Source organism: Rissa tridactyla, chromosome 10 (genome assembly GCF_028500815.1).
Source record: "Rissa tridactyla isolate bRisTri1 chromosome 10, bRisTri1.patW.cur.20221130, whole genome shotgun sequence".
NCBI lineage: Eukaryota > Metazoa > Chordata > Aves > Charadriiformes > Laridae > Rissa > Rissa tridactyla.
This window is the reverse complement of record NC_071475.1, coordinates 8,534,054-8,551,029: the sequence shown is the minus strand read 5'-3', so window position 1 is coordinate 8,551,029 and position 16,976 is coordinate 8,534,054. Positions and strand designations below refer to the sequence as shown.

At 49.5% G+C, this 16,976-nt stretch overlaps 1 protein-coding gene across 2 annotated transcripts in view; it reads left to right on the top strand.

Moving 5' to 3' along the window:
• Nucleotides 1–16,976, top strand: part of PRICKLE2 (prickle planar cell polarity protein 2) — a 110,146-nt gene that overhangs the window by 36,073 nt on the left and 57,097 nt on the right. Inside the window, exon 1 of one of the 2 annotated variants that reach the window (XM_054216540.1) lies at nt 13,322–13,536. The exons of the other annotated variant lie outside the window; for it this stretch is intronic. The gene's annotated coding sequence lies outside the window, so the exon portion shown is untranslated. Of the gene's footprint in view, nt 1–13,321; nt 13,537–16,976 lie in introns of those variants that run through there. 2 annotated transcript variants of the gene reach the window in all.

Genomic DNA, 16,976 nt, shown 5'->3' with positions numbered 1-16,976 from the left:
TTGTGCCCACGTAGTTTTGCAACAGGCCACTAGTGTTATACCGTTCCCTGCTCTTGAAAAGAGATTTGCAAGGTGTTATCCATTCATCGGAGATTTACTGTTGAATTCTGTGGTTGTTCAAAGTTCCCAGCAGCTGTTGGCTTCGAATCTTCCCGATACGTATTGCAGAAATCACTCTCTTCTACAGTAATCATTACAGCAGGGAATATCTTGGCCCCGGCTGCTTTCTAACACCATCCGTTACTGCTTGGGTTTGTGCATTGGTGCACGAGTGTTTCGGCCACCTGCTGATGTCTTAAATACTGTTTTGCACGCAGGTGACCAGAGTCCTTTAGAAATGCTTCTATATTTATCATAAGAGATGAAAATCCAGTCTTTTTCTATACTGTCCCTATACGTCATAGCCTTCTGTTGGGTTTTTCAAAGCCAACTGTGCAATTCACAGTTGGGCTGTCGATAAAGATGCCTGGCGCTTTCCTGCAGCGGCTGTAGAGATTTGTTTTGAGTGTCTCTCTGGACTTCACATGGTTTGATAAACATGCCTGGTCTATCATCCCTCCCTCTGTTTCCTGCCGTGATAATGGATTGTAGAAACCTTAATAAGCAAATTCAGGCCGATCCATCAAATAACCGAGTTGAAAGACATCGCGTCTTTCCCTCACTCGGCAAACAGATGCGAGATATTAGGGCTGCGAGTCACAGACCTGTGTGAGTTTAATGGGGAGGTTCTCATCGTTCCCAGGGCCTTTGCCTGGAGTTGTAAAATAAATTATCCTCGGCAATTTTAATATTTCATGAAATCTTGCAAAGTGATGGCATTGTGGGCAGATTAATACAAAAGCTGTAAAATTCACATGTGCCATATGTTATATGAGCACCAAATGGGACGCCTGGGATTCTTGACATCAATATCATTTTAATGTTGGCTTCAGCAGTGATTCATGACATGCTCGTCCCTGATGAGAACCTCGATAGTGCGAGTGGCGTTACCTCAATGTGCATTTGCTCCGTGCAGCTGGTTATTTGACGAGATTTGTGAAAAAACCCCGTACGTGGTGTTTGCTGGCTGTTTCAGGCTGCATTAGGTCTGCGTGGGGATGCTGTGCCACCCCGGGCTGCCGCTGTGGCCAAGGGCCACCATTGTCCCTGCCGTGGTACCTGCAGAACGGGGTCTGCATCAGGCTCTCGTCTCACCGCCGTGCGGTAAAGTCTCGTTCACTCTTGGTTAAATAGCTGGGCTCAATTACGCCGGGTCGGTGCTTTGGTGCAGACAGGAGCTCTTTGACAGCACTCGCTTCCGCACTAATGAGCTGTCTTGGGTTTCTGCGTTAAATCCACCCGTAGTGTTTTCTCTTCGTGCTGCCGGCCTCCCTGGGCTGCTCTCATTTAAGCAGCCCTGGTTAAAAGCAGCGGTGCAAATGGGAGTGGAACGGACCTCTCTTGGTCCTCCCGATTGTACAGTTCATTTGGGAGGTGGTGTACCCAGTGGGCACTGTCAGGTGCTGTTTGTGAACTGACAATATTAAACACAACTGTACTTTTGATACTCCTCCGCAATCTGTGACAAACATGTTAGAAAGGGGTCTGCCGGTTGAGTTGGGTGTTGGTTTTTTTTAAATTTTTTTATTTTTTTACTTGAAAACCCTGCCAGCATCAAGGCTGTGCCGTGCCGGGATAATCATGGGTACTGCTTGGTACCTGGCTCTGCTTTTTTCCCTGCCTCTCCTCGGATGGTGCTGTTCCTTCCTCCACCATCCATCATTTCTTAGGTCTCAGCCTCTCTCACCCAGGCTGGTTTTCGGACAGGGGATGCTGCGAGGAGCCACGTGGGTGTTTGGGGATGCCGGGCTCCCCCACAGCACCTGCATCCTGCATCCCACAGCAGCTGGTCCTGTGTCCCCGTGCCGGCGCTGGCCCTGTTGAGGCGGCCAGGATGACTTGTTTCTGCAGCTGGCAGCAAAACAATGGCACGGCTTGGTTTTGTTCACTCACTGGGAGCAAAACCCATCCCTGGACGTGGGTTTGGGAAGGCGGACGCCTTTCGTGCCAGCACAAGTTCACTCACTGCACAAGACTGCCAGGTGACAGGGATGTTTTGAATATAATTATCTTAATGCACTTTTAACCTGGAGGTTATTCTGCAACTCGCAGGATGGTTTTAAAAATCCTGTCCCGCAGGCTTTCCTGTGTGCTGGGTTTTAATACCGTTAACAGGGAGCACAAAACTGTGTGTATTTTTCTTTCTGTGTTTCCTGATATTTAACCTAACAATCTAACATGCTTAAAATAGCCAATTTTCTTCCTAAGGCACAAACCCAGTTTATTTGTTAAATATTCAGTTTTTCAGGCTGCTGCTTTTTCTCCAAAACAACCTCAAACTAACAGGTCCCGTGCTGCAAAAGAAATATGCAAATATTGTTATTACTCAAAAAAGGGAGGATTAGTTTGCGGCTTACTTGTGTTTTTGTAGGAATAATCACACAGGGCATGAGTCTTCAGCCCGGTGGAAGTGCCGTTGCTGTTAGACGGTGTTTTGTACCCTTCGCTCTCCGATTTCACAATGCAGTGGATGCCCAGGGAAGATCAAAGCAGAGCCCGAGCCATGTGTTGTTGTGTATGTACAAGAAGAAATAAAGCCCCGCAATCTGGACTGGCACCGTTCGCTTACGGCCCGTCTCTTGGTTACCTCTTGAGAGAAGAGTCAAAGGTCCCTGAAAGCCATCTGATCAAGGCAATCCAGGAGCAATTAGAAGCGCGCAGGTGTCTGTGCTGCAGGGTGGGTTGCGGGCATTAATGAGTAAAGCATTAAGAAGCAAACGGGAGAAAGGCACCGGGGCTGGGGTTCAAAACAGAAAACATCTGAAGTGTGTGGATGGGAGCATCAGCATCGCCTCCCGCTGCCAAACGTGCCCCGTGCGGCCGCTCGCTGCCTCCTGGCTGGGGGGAGAGGGGTGTGAGGCCGATGCTGGGAGATGTCTGGGCACCCTGCGGCACCTCGTTAGCTGTCCAGTGGGTAATGAGCGTTGAAAGTGGTCTTGCTTGTCCCTTGGGCAGCCTCGTCCCCTGGGCAGCCTCGTCCCCTGGGCATCCTTGTCCCCGGGGCATCTTTTCTAGGCAGAGGCTGCCCCAGCCGTGGTCCCCTGCTCTCCAAGCCTTCTTGGTGCCCTTCTTGGTCTGAGATGGGAAGGCAGGAGGCACAACCAAGCAGGGCAGAGTCAGGGTTAGGGTTTGGGGTGGTGCTGGGCATCTCCTCCAGCCCCGTGGCTTGCCCTGCACTGGGCTACAGCAACTCGGCAGCTCGCTGGGGTGCGTGAAGCCATCGGGAGGACTGAGGGGACATCACGGGTTGCTTTGGCTGCCTGGTCAGTGGGGGATCACTTTAAATCGGTGTTTAAATTCTCAGTGTGATTTCAACTCTTCCCCGTCCCCTTGGGATTTCGGCGTGTCTGAGGCAGACGGAGCAGGTTTCCTAGGAGAGAGATAGCGCTCTGCCCACTCACTCATCCCTGGTGGCGTGTCACTGGCTGTCACTGACGGGCTGACCCGTGTGGCACTGTGACACCAGTGGCTCTGACATCCCGCCCGCAATGCTGGAAACCTCATGAGTCTGAAAGAATGGGGAGGAAAAAAATACAGCTGTGGAAAGGGCATAGGGGTGTCACAGTGCCAAACCCAGCGAGGATGAGTGGGGGTTCATCCGGGACCCTGGTACAGATCCCAGCCGTGGGATGCTGGGGGGAAGCTCTCCAGCAAGCAACGTTGGTGCAGGGAGGAGAGGAGGAGGAGAAGCCGTCCGTGGGTCAGGCAGCCCCAGAGCTGTTGGCATTTGCCATCCTTTCCCTGGTGCAGAGACACCCGTTTGGGTTTTCTGGTGGTATCACTGAGAGGTTCCCACCTGGCAGGACACGCAGGGGTTAATTCTGAGCATCCTACCTCTCCTTCAGCAGAAGGATAGCAAGCCCTAGCAGTGTTTTGTTTTTAATATCAGTTGGCCAGTACAAGAAAAGTGATGTCAGAAAAACCATCTTTCGGTGACAATATGATTAATTCCTTCTTAAGGGGGGGGAAAAAAAAAAAGGCTTGGGTATTTTTTTCACTTTTTTTGCCATTACCTAAAGATGGTTTGACAGTAAAGAACCCGTGATTAATTGCACCAAAAGAAATATAATAGACGCCTTTTCTTGGCATCATCTGTATTTTATGTGATTCTGCTGTTATCTCGTTGGCTCAATGCAGAAAAATTATCTCTGAGGCCGCTGTAAGGGATGTTAACTTCCTTTTCCTTATTACAGATCGATCTTTGATATCTGCTTTTCTCTGGGAGCTCTTTTATTCCCACAAGTGATACAGACCTTCTGCTGTTTTCCATATATTGCGCTTAAGTAGTTCAATACCTTTTGGAGCCCGTATGGGAACATTTAATAAAGACTCGATGATTGCCGTATTTTGAAGGTTATATGATATGAGAAATTATATATTGTTTTAATAGCTGAATATATCTGTGCAGTTGATTCCAGATAAACTAATATTTTTCTAATAAGGCAGAGAAATGATACCTTTTTTTTGTTGTTTAGATCCTCTAGAGTGTGAATATTTTTCCATCTGTGGTTTCCAGTAAAATGGATTTTCAATCTCTCTGAAATTTCTGCCCAAGTCCCAGCAATATTTGCTTAAGAGTAATCAGAGTATTACCCAAATCTCTGTTCAAAGCGACGGTGACCTTACCAGTGGTAAGGAATAATTGGATTATTTTCAGAGATGTAGGAAGATTCACTGTAATAACAAAAGAAGAAATACCAAATGATAACACCACTTGTCTGCGGCACTGTAAGCCGCGGCGCTTTCCGTAGGATAGTTTAATAGCTTAGCATATTATGAATACTGAATAAGAAAGGCAGAGACTTGGGGAATAGATGCTGCCTTGCAGTTTGGGGTGATGCACGTGCTTATATGGGGGGTCCTTTTGTTGAGTAGCGTTATTACTGAAGTGCTTTTGTCAGGATGTGATGCTCTGGATGTATATAACTTGCACCCAGGGAGGGCTCGCCTGCCTGAAAGTTGAGCTGCGGCGACTGTTGCCCTCACCCTGATGGTACAATTGAACGTCCTGGTTTGGTGGCATGGTGCAGCTGTGGCTGGGACACCTTTGGGGTACCACCACTGTGCCGTGGGTTCGGCAAAGCTGGTTTCTCAGCCGGCAAAGCCCGTGGGCACGGGCTGCCCTGGGATGCAGGCGCAGCAGCCCCAGGCAGCACTGGGCAGACACTGGCGGGGTTTCTCCCCGAGAGGCTGAGCCGCTGCAAAGACAAATTGGAAACCATTTGGAAGAGCAAATCCATACCAGCAGAGCGTCGGGCGAGCCTGATTGCCTCGCTCTCTGCTTTTAATTGTAATGAATTATATGGCTCAGCACGGCGGGGTACCGAGCCTCTTGGCTGAAACTTGTGTAATTCACGTAAGTGTTTACACAAAAGCCAAGTAAATGTTAAGCTTCCTACAGATTCCAATGTACATGAACCCTTGTTTGTGTTCGGCTGGGGAGACCGGCAGAAGCAAAGCGGTGCGTATGGCTGTGTGTCTGGGCGGGGGACATGTGTGCGTATGTGAATTGCACGCGTTAAAAGATATATAAAAAATAGGACCTTTAAATTTCCCTGGAGCAGTTTTGCTGTGACCTGTCTGGTTCCCTCCCAAAAAAAGAATTCTGTATAATTTTGGTTTCTTAAGAGATACTCAAGGGCATGGGGGAGTTTTTGCCTCTTGACCACTAAAAAAGAGACTTGTGCTGTCGAGGCAACCGGCATCCTTTGAAGTCCTCCCATGTGCCCACATGATGCTTCTAATTACTGCAAATGAGCCTTCTGCAGCACAGGCTGCTGTGTAATTCAAACCAATGCTGCTCACCAGATGGGATCCCTCCCAGGCTAGACCTTGGCAATGTCTGTCCCCACAAGGGTGACAGGGATCACATCACACGAGCGGGACGAGATGTTGGTCCTGACCCCTGATGGCACCTGGTTGTGGAGCAGAGGTCCCTTAGCCTGGCTGCGCCCTGTGTGTTGAGAGGTGACCCTTGGCTCTATTGGGACCCTGCATGTAGAATCATAGTGTAGTTCGGGTTGGACGGGACCTTTAAAGGTCATCTAGTCCCTGCTATGAACAGGGACATCTTCAACTAGATCAGAACCCTGTCCAATCTGACCTTGAATGTTTCCAGGGATGGGGCATCGACCACCTCCCTGGGCAACATCTGGGCAACATCAGCCAAGCCCTTGTTGTTGTCCTGATGGTGCCGCGTTTGCTTGGAAACAACAAAACCAAACCAGGCTGGTAGAGAATTTGCATTAGGAAGATCGCCTGGGCACGGTGCAGATGTGTATACCTGGATGTAATTTTATTTTTAGAAAGCACATTAAGGAGCATAACGACTTCATTACCATTGCAATTGCAGCCCTGCCTGTTTAAGAGTATTTAATTGTTTTCATTCCCCGTGTGCAGCCATTTGTAGTGGATAGGGCAAAAGCAGGAGAGGAAGGGAGTTTGTGGGACTGGAAACAACAAGGATGCTGAAGCAGAAAGCAAAGTGCTTGTCTCGAAGCATCCCTGTGAGATTCCCTCCCCAAGGCATCGCGGTACTCAAGGAACCTGCAGTGTTTTGGAGCCCCTTCCTCCAAAGAGGAGAGGCAGCCTCTCCTCCTGTTGCCTTCTGAGGAGACGCAATTTTTTCCTCTTTTAGGCCTTTCTCTTGAAAATAAAAGTGTTTGAAAAGCAACCCGAACTCCCATTTCATCAGCTGGCTCTGGAAGCTGGGGATCAAGGAGAGGTAAGAGAACCTCCCCGCTGCTGAGCAGGAGCTCTTGTGCAAGGAAGAATGTGTAAAAAAAAAAGGATTTATGTTTCTCTGGCTATGGTTTTCTAAGGAGCCCTGATTATTCAGTAGCAGTGGAAAAAAAACTGCAGAAGATGTAAATAATCTTCGGGATTATGCTAAAGCCAAGCTTCAGTCATTTTCCTGGGGAAAAAAAAAAAATAAATGCATGAGGCCTGTTCATTTAATAATGATCAACCAGAATTTCTCTAGGGCTTCTTATATTTTCATGAAAAGGATCAGTTGTCTTGCAGAGAAATGGTAATTCTGGTATCTACAAATACCCTTTGGTCGGGGAGCACGTGGTTCAGGTTGGTGTACTTCTTTGATTGGACTTTTTCTTCCCGTTTTCTTTTTATGATACTATCGTACATTCACATTCCCGGTTACACACTAAAATGATCAAAAGCAAGGAGTTGGTTTATCATGAAATGGCAAACCACGGCGGTACTCTGCGGCGTAGGCTGTATCGAGGTAAAAACACTACATGATTTGTAGCTTTCCCTGTGTTTATATTTGGTGCCAGAGGTACTCGAGCGATTTTGCAAAGTGTGTATACATTGCAGGCAGGCTTCCCAAAAAAATGGTGGTATCTTTTGAAATCTATACAGGATCGTTCTTACCCTGCTGGGCTTAATTTTAGACTATCGAGTTTATCGTTCAAGGAGGAAAAAATGGGTTTGTTGTGCGCTGCATTTAATCAAGTGCAGCAAAAAACTATCAGAGGCATCATTCATCTTCGCAAGCCAATTTTTGTTTCCATTTTAGTTGTAGAAAAACCCAGCCCCGGTAAAATGGTCTCGTTTATTGTGCAGATCCGATGGCAGCGAGATTACGGCTGCTGGCAGGTATCGGCTGGCTTGTGGGGACAGTCCCCATATGGAGTTTTGTTTTATGGGTTTCAGTGTTGAGAACTGTGTGTTTAATGGCTGTAGAAATGCCAGGAGCTGGGAATTTTGGGAATGCTTGGAAATGAGGGAAAGTGCACGGTGCTCCTGTTGCAGCTTCCAAAACGCCAGATGTGCTGCAGGACCGCTGGGTTTCCAGCGCGTGGCAGGGCTTCGGCTGCTCGTACATCCTTAGACAGCTTTTATCCTTCCCAACCATCCGCCCTCCTGAGAAGCCCCATCTATGGTGGAGGCGAGAGCTGCTCATCCCTTTGGCAGCGATGATGACACGGTTGCTGGTATCAGGCGTGGGAGGAGGTTTGTGGTCCCTCTCCGCTCCGTTCCCGCTCCGTTCCTCAGGCTCTGGGCGTTTCTGTGGAGCGCAATGCCCCAGGTGATGAGAGAAGGGTGAAGAAGGGAAATGTCCACCATAACTCATGGCAAGGGACCGCTCGGTTCAGGGACGAGCATCACCCTCCCCATGGGGCGCAGACAAGGTTACGCTTCCCAATGGCCAAAGCTGCAGCTGAAGTTTCTGCTGTGGGGAAGCAGATGCAGAATGTCTTAGCATTTAAACAGCCAGGTGCCTGGCTGGCAGCAGCCTGAGCCAACGGGGATGCTTGCTTGTGTAAATTTGGGGCAGGCAGGTACAAAAATCCAAGCCCTGAGTGTGACGTTAATAAAAATGCCTGGCTTCGTACAGGACAGCCCTCTGCGTGGTGGGGATGCTCCGATTTATTGGTGCGTGGGGCTCCTCGAGGTGGGACAGTGGGGCTCACGTTGCTCGGGAACAAATTCCAGTAATCACTGCCCGTAGACCTCTCCGGGGTTTCATTTCCAGCAGCCCTTAATTCAAGAAACAGTTTCTGTCACTCTGAGTTCAGCCACAGGCAAAGAAATGGCCGAGGGAGAAGTAAGTGATGCGTCCTAAGCTGCAGGAAGGGAGTGGTGGTGTTTTTCATAATTTGATGCATTAAAACTGTAATCTTCCCGTTCTGTTTCTGAGCATCCTGGCTGTCTCATATATCTGTGGACTCCTACAGCAGGATATTCTTCTCCAGGTTCACACATGCCTGGGGTGTGATGGCTTGTGAGCTATTCTGGCAATACCAAAAAAAAAAAAAAAGAAAAGAAATAAATAAAAAGCTTGGAAGGGGGCAGGGAGGGGGATGTGATGCCAAGTGGAACAGCTCCGTCTTACCCGCTTCGAAGAGAAATCATCTGAATGCTGAAGGAGACAGGCTCCATTGCGCAGATTAATGTGCAGTGTTTGAAAGCAGCCAAGAACATTTTACACACACACACACACAGACACACACGCGGTGAGGCTGGAAGGAGCTGGGCGGTTCATCTCTGCAGAAACCATTCCTTTCCCTAAGAGGGCACTTAAAAAAAAAAAAAAAAAAAAAAAAAAAAAAAAAAGAAAAATGGAGAGTACAAAGGTCTCCGGGAGCGCTCAGCCGCTCAGGCAGTTTAATTGGCTGAACACAGCGCTTTACAGTTGGGATTAATATGGATATTTCTTAATAACGTGTCACCTTGTCAGGAGTTTCAGGGTCAGGACTGCCCGGTGCTTGCAACTAAACTTCTTGCCTTTCCTTCTGGTTTTTATTATTACAATAGCTCCTGTTAGTGCATATTCAAAGGAAGGTGGTGTTAAGTTGGTTTCTTCCTTTCTTGCCCTGCAACTAGTGAAAAAACTAGTGACAAAACTTCCCCTGAGGGGAAGGATGGTCTGCAGGGCTTGGCAGCGATGGCTGTGCCATGGGTCAGCTCGTGGGTCCACGCCAGCTTTGACCTGGGCACCAGGATGCACAGGGGTATCAGCGGAAACATGGTGTACTCAAACCTAAGCAAATCCCAACCAGAAAGCAAGTAAAAGCAGCGATTTAACAGTGCTCAAGATGGCTTAAAAGGACCTGAGACCATTAGCGTTTTTACAAGTGTTTTATAACTGGTCTTACTGCCTTTTGTCTCCGTGGGTCTCCCCTGAGTGACCACCAGCACAGGGATGCCCGTGGGGAGAAGGTTGCTCCTCCATGCTCCCACGCAGACGGGGTGACGTCTGCCACCGTTGTGGAGGGTTATTTTGCTTTTTCTCTGTTGGTTTGTTGGGTTTTTTTCCCTCTTTTCCTTCTTTTTCTCACCTTCCCTCCCCACCAAGTAATTTAGAGGAGGCTCTGGGAAGCCCACCTCCTTGATGGGCACCCGTAATTGCCACCAGCGCTAATGGGATGTGCTCAGAAGAAGGTTCCTCTTCATTTCCCCGTGCTGCTGCCTGCCCCTGCCCCTCTGCAGGAGCGATTGCCTCCGCGGCTTTATCATCAGCATCTCGCCCACCACAGAGGAGAGGTCCCTCTGCCTGGAGCCGCCGCAGGGCAGAGCCATGAGGCTGAAGCCTTCCCCTCTCTCGATAAAGTCGTTCGTGGCACAAAAGCGAGCAGCAAGCGCGCAGCTGATAAAAGTCCCAGCGAGGCGTTTGCCTCCTATAATGATCCTCTTTTATGCATAGATAATTTTGATAGAGTTGCACTTCCAAAGCCCGTTGTCAGCGGGGTGGCGGGAGCTGACCTGTTAATCATAAGAGGAATTAATGGGAATTACAGCCGGCGGAGGCCCCTCTCTGAAGAGATGGTTCGGGGCGTAGCACTGGAGGGGAATTTAAAAACAAAGCGCTGTGTGTTGTCCTTAGAGCTGCAGATAAAGTGGGAGCGAGTCGGTTCCCGGGGGAGAAGGGGGATGCGGAGGAGAGAAATGCCAGGAGTGTAAACACCAGATTAACAGCCTAATTCTGAGGAGCCTGAGCAGGCGTGCATTTTCATTGCATCTGCTTGGTAATTAATGGCGACTTTTAATTGAACCAGGAGGGAGCAGAGGGAGAGCAGGGCCACCAGGATGTGCAGCCTTGGTGGTGTCTGGACCCCAGGGAGACCCAGGTGAGATGGCCCCGCGTTACCTCTCTTGATGGTGCTCCTGTGGTGTAAATTGGTTTAGCACCATTGACTTGAAGTGAACTGAAATCAAAGGATCCCTGCTGATGCTTACACCACCTGAGGTCTTGGCTGTCTCCAGATATTACCAAACAGCTACTAGACGCTTCATAAAGTGTTTCCTCCAAGCTTTCTTTTTAGGATGTTTCCTTTAAAATGACATCTACCCATGTCGCCTGCAGAGATTAAAAGAATAACTTATCTCGTCCACACAGAAGGCCCATGAAGTCCTTAAATATGCTTTGTATTGGTGCTTCTCAAAGGCAGGGTTGATTGCCTGGTCTTAAGTATCCAAAATGTGGTCCCTGCGTGCCTGAACACGCATACACGAGAGCTCTCTGAAGAGCAGTCAGAGAGGCTGCTCAGAGAGGCTGTCCTTACAAGTTTATCAAGAATAACGCAGCAAGTTGCACTGAAATGCTGTTGTCATTTGTGCATTCAAAATGCACGTGCAGTCCAGGGTTTGGAGCAAAGGACAAGGATTAGACAGTCCTGTTAATAAGGAGCATGATCCTGGGAAGGGGAGAGTGATGATAGAGTGAGTCAGTTCATCTTTAACAATAAAAGGAAGATAAAAGGCATTTGGTTGGTTCCATGTGTGCCCTTCAGGAGTTTCTAAAGTCTGTTCACCAGTTTTTGGACTAACCCGATATCATGGAGGGGCAGGTTTCCTGTAGAATTAGCAACTGGTTTGTTGTTTTGGGAAACACGATGAAGTCGTCCTCTTCCAGGGCGGCTGGAGAGGGAAGCCCTGAGCGAAGGAGATGTCCTTCCTGGCACAGGCACTGGTGGGACTGTGGGCACCGCTGTGCAGTGCCAGCCAAGGAGGAGTTTTTCTATCCACACCGTCTCTCTCCGGCAGCGGTGGGATTCCCCGTTTCCCTGCTGAGTGCAGGGGCAGTGATGGCAACCTTTCTTGTTGGGACAGGATGTTATTTAAAGATTTAAGACCAGGAAAGAAAGCACATAGAATCGTCTAGGTTGGAAGGGACCGTTAAGATCATCGAGTCCAACCATCAGCACGTGGGTGGCTGTAACTCTGTGTTTGTTACGGAGCTCAAGCTCTCCGTTTGCCATCCAGTGCCCAGTGGTGAGGTGGTGCTGCTCACCTACCCAACAACCCAGGGAAAACAAAGCAGCAAGGAAAGCTCAGACTTGCAGGGGAGGGTGGGGAGACCGTATTTTGGGTAGTCTGTCAGTCAGCTTGACACTAATTGGTTGCAGTAAGTAATCGTTCTCCATGTAAATTAGACTCCAATTTCCTCTGTAGTCTGTCTGCTGTGTGGGCTTTGGTCTCTAATTAGGCTCTCACGTGGCAAACCTGGTTTGTAAGCTGCTTTTGTTCCTGGAGAGCCGGGCTCAGCCCTCCCGGAGCCTGCCTGGGCTCTTCCAGCCCCGCTCCCGAGCGGGATGGGTCTGAGATCGACGCTGCCAAGTTCAAAATAAATTCTTCTTTTAATGTATGTTTTGATTATTTCTATATTTAAAGCTTGCAAAAGCGGGAGGTTAAAACGCAAAGAGACTTATTAGACTTACAATGGGGATACCGCTCGGAAATGCTTCCCCTGCCTTCCTGGAAGCCCTGCTCGCTCCTCCATGAATAGAGCCCATTGAATGGCCGACCCTCTGCGAAGGCTGGAGCAGTTTGGATCCGCATCTGGATCCTGCCGCCTGTCCGCCAGGACACCTGGAGCGCATACGGCTGGCTCCAGCCCCCTGGCTCGGCGGTGGCTCCGTGCATGAGCATTCAACGCTCGCCCAAAGGCCAGCTCCAGGGTCTGGAGCTGCTCCAGGGCTGCACATCTGTAACCGAGAGCAGAAACGTGCAGTTGGCGCAAGAGTTTCTCCCTGTCCGTCGTTTGCTGATGCAGGCGGGGTTTCTAGGTGGCTGCCCGCCACGTGGCTCTCTGCTTTCCCAGCTGTGGCCAGTAGCCCCCACCGTAGCCCCAGTGTCAGAAGCGAATGCCGTGGTCGGGCACGCAGATTTGTGTGCAGCAAAGGGAGCCGTGTCTCTACGGCTAATGTCTGCGCCAGGCTGCAAAAAAAAAAAAAAGAAAACCATATGTGCCGGCCGGCCCAGCTGTTTGCCAGCAGCGCTTTATGATTCAGTAGTTACTTTTTACTTTTGTGAAATTCAGTATAACTTTAGGAACCATTTGCTAACCGTTTCTATAAACCTCCTCCTTATGTGGTACAGTCCGGACCCAGATGTGTCAGCGGTACTGTTAGGCATCCTGATAAATACTGGGTTTATTGGCATCCTGATATTTACCTTACTGACTTCCGATCCGGTGATCGAAACCCAGGGCGTTGCTGGCTTTCTTCAGTGCACTCGCAGGGCTGCGGTCCCCTCGAAGTGGGTAGATAAGAAACTGTTTTGGGAGGAAGAGGTGAAGCAAATTGAGCGTGTTTTTTGTTTTTTTTTTTATTGCTTCTCTTTTCCGTGATTTATATATTGGCAAGGTAACTTTGCTTTCATACCGCTAGTCAAAACTGGAAGGGATGTTGGCTCCGTGGAGAGCTAAATTTGGGTAGAGGGACAGGATTGGATTAGGGCTTACGATTTTCACCAATAAGCTAAAACTGCGGTGGGCGTCACTCCGCCAGCTGGGGCAGCAGCCGGGGAGCCTTCCCTCCCGGAATGACCACGGCCGCTGCCGGAGGATGCACCGCGGTCCCCGGCACTGAAGGCGCTCGCCATCCTTCTCCTCTGCCCGTCCTTCCCCTCTGCCCATCCTTCCCCTTCCATGGGAGTTTTCCAGGGTGTGAAGCGAATGCCTGCTTAGCCCGGGTAAGTAATCACGCACAATTTTTAGCATATGAAAATATGAGTCGCTTTAACACCATATGAATGTTTGCGTTGGGAAATGATTCTCTTTTTCAGCCCGGATTCCCGCCTACCTCCGCAAGCGCCGGCTCTCGCTGCGGGCAGAGCCCAGGGGCTGCCGGGGGCCAGGCATGGTCCCGCCGTCCCCCGGAGCGGGGATGTGCCAGATCCCCTGCTAATATCCAACCCAGCGGACACGCTAAAACTTTTCCTTGGTGCAGAGTTCTCTCACCAGCCCCTGAGCTGCTCCTGCTTTTTTTTACTCTGTTGAAAAACCCCCGAAAAGTAAAAAAACCCTGCGGGAGGCTGGAGCTTATTTCAGCTCCGCATTTCCAAATGTGCTGTGTGCCTTCTCAGCTGTTGCAAGGATTTGTGGCAGAATGACAAAATGCGAATTTTGAACCTTCGGCAGCTGTGTTTAATACAGGATAAAGGGTTATTTTTAACTTTTGGATGTTGGGGGGTTTTTTTGTGGTTTTTTTTTTTAGTTCACATGAATTCAGGAGAAAATGTCCAGTTCCTTTGAGGCAAAACAAAGGCTTCTTTTAAGTGAAACAAAGATTTCTAAGTACTTAATCAAACTTGCTGGATTCAGTTGCTTTCGGAGACTTAAGGAATTAAGCAGATAGGAGGCTGAGTTAGTGAGAAACGACGTGTTTGGTTGGAAAAAGGGGTTCATTCCTGCTGGAGGAGGAGCGCGCAGCCCCCAGACTCCTGCTCTGGGCAGAGGTCCTGGGGCTGTTTGCTGGGGGGGGGGGTGGGGTGGGGTGGTGTTTTACAGCATCCTCTGTTTGCCTTTGTTTAGGCAGCGCAAATCATTTGTGTGCTTTAGGATTCTTTCTCTTTTTCCAGCAGATGTTTTATCTGTGCAACTGGTGGAGTAATTAGAGAGAGACGTGGTGCTGGTTGCAAACACTCCCTTGGGGCGGGGGGGGGTTAGAGAAATCCTTACAATAACCAGGCGGTAAAGTTGGAGGACGTGATGTTCAGCTGAGGGGGTGAAGTGAGCTGGGGTGGGGAAAAATTCACATTTCTTCTTCTGCGTGTGGTAGTAGAAACCCGCCGTTGGTGGGAATATAAATGCTGAAGGGGTCGGTGCAGCGTGTCGCTGTGTCACCGCGTCCCCGGCACAGCGCGGAGTCTGTCCCGGGAGCAGCCGCTGAGGAGCAACGTCAACACAAGGTGCCAAAAGCAAAAATGCATATGGCCCAACCGATTTGACTTTATTTCTGCGAAGGGGTTGTTTTCCCCCTGCCAAAAATGAGCAGGGGCTGCATCCCGGGGCAGAACCGTGCTGCTTCTTATGGCGAATTTCTCTCCATGTGCGAATAATTCACTCTTTTTTTGCAGCAGTGGCTGGGGGATGATTAAATGTTCCGTCTGCGGAGTTTTGAGTGTTTTCCCCAGTGGCTGGGGCACCAGCAATGGGGTGACATGGGAGCCTCCCCGCGCGTAGATCGGGCCATCCAGAGGTTTTGGAGGCTCCATTTGCCCAAGCGTGTTTTTGCTCTGCTGCCATTTAAATAATGGCAGCAACATGCTGATTCCCCTAATGATCTTGATTAAGTTATCAGTTATTTCCTTAATTAGCTACTTGATCTACTTACACCTTAAATGAGTCTATTTGTTCACCCAGAGGAGGGGGGAAAAAAAAGTACTCCCTTTTTTTTCCCCTTTTAAAAGTTTTTTTTTCCCTTTTAAAAGGGTTTTTTTCCCTTTTAAAAGGCAGCTGTCATCTTTGCTCCATAAGGGAGCTCAGATGAGCTGGCCTCCCCAGTGCTGCCACATCGCGGGGTCTGTGGGACGGCCACGGCGTTAGCGTGGTGACGAGGGGACCACACCGGCGGTGCTGGAGCATCCTGCTGCCACCGACGGGTACTTCCCCAGCGGAGATGCCTTACTGGGGGTGGCTGGAAGTGAGCAGCTTCCAGAGACTGAGCAAAACAGCCCCAGTGCTTTATTTGTGGAGGTGCTGACCTATAAATCCAACCAGCCGTTTCCACGCCAGCCGTGGAAACGTGCTGGCGTTTGCGGATGTGTTGCTGAGAGATGGGCATTGGTGCTTCCCGGAGGCTGGCTCTCCTGGCGGCAGCGAATTTTAAACGAAAAGTATAGATGTACATTTATTCCTGGCATCAGTGTTATGCAGACAAACAAAATATCTTGAGGTGGTCTTCCGAATGCTCTGTTTGTGTGTATTAACCAGGCTGGAGATGGGATGGGGTCTTAGGGCCAGTTCTGGAGGAAAAAATGCGTCTTTTAGTCTTCGCTGGCCTTTAAATCCCCCATGCGTAGCATATGGCACTGCATTGACCACCCAGTGTTTCTGCACAGCACTACAAAAGCAGCCTCACCAGTTGGCACCAGTTCTTCACCGCTTTTGCCTGCGCACCAGTTTGTTGCCCTCTCTGCCATACCTCAGAGAAGAGAGACTGAAATTTTTCACTTTAGAGGCTCCCTGCGATACGTGCAGCAACAGCCTGTGCTTCAGACAAGCCTATTCGTTCATGCTTTTGTGCCGTTTATTACTCTTGAAGATACTCCGCTCGTTAGTCTTAGCTTCACACCCTCCCTGATGTAGGACTCGCTGAAACACGTATTGCGAAATGAGCCTGCTTCCATATATAAATCGGAGAGACATAAGCTGGGACTCTCCCAGCTAAAACAGAACTAAATGCTTGCCCTCCAGTTACATTTTAGCATCTATGCCAAAAAATTATGTATCTGGGAGGAATTACCAAAAGTTCTGACACGCGCGAGCTTTATTCCTTCGAGTCTTTTATATTTTTAGCAGTTTGCCGTGCATTTGGACTGCGTGGCATTCCGCTCTCAGATGAAACCTTTCCCATGGCCTATGTGAAAGCCAGAGCATCGCCCCACCATGCGGAGCCCCGGGGAGCGGCAGGAACATGGCTCCAGCACTAGTACTTGCTCCGGCTGGGATGTGCTTGGATGGCAGCGCCCAAAATCCCATATGCAGCTTTTTGTTTGGTTTGCAAAATAGCTTTGGAGCTAAGGGTCGGTGGGAAGGACTTGAATACATCAATTCCAATGGCTGAGAAAACAATATCCTAGTGTATTTATGTCACAATCCTAAACAGTTGTCATGACATTGCAAATGCAAACGTGGTGGATCCTGTGGTCAGCTGGGCTTTGGACACCGCGGATGAGCATCGCAGATGTTGCAATGCCAGAGCGGCGATGGTGACGCCTCTGGGTCATCCATGTTCCCTTCCACGTCTGTGCTGGATTGCTTGTGTAACCTTGGACAAACCATGGACATCCTCCAAGTTTTGGAATGGGGGGGGAGCAGCAGAGCTCCCGTTGCAGCTGGTCAGGGGTTGGTGTCAGAGCAGAGCCAGCCCCGGGGTGGTACCCAGGGATGCCCATGTCTGGATGGTACA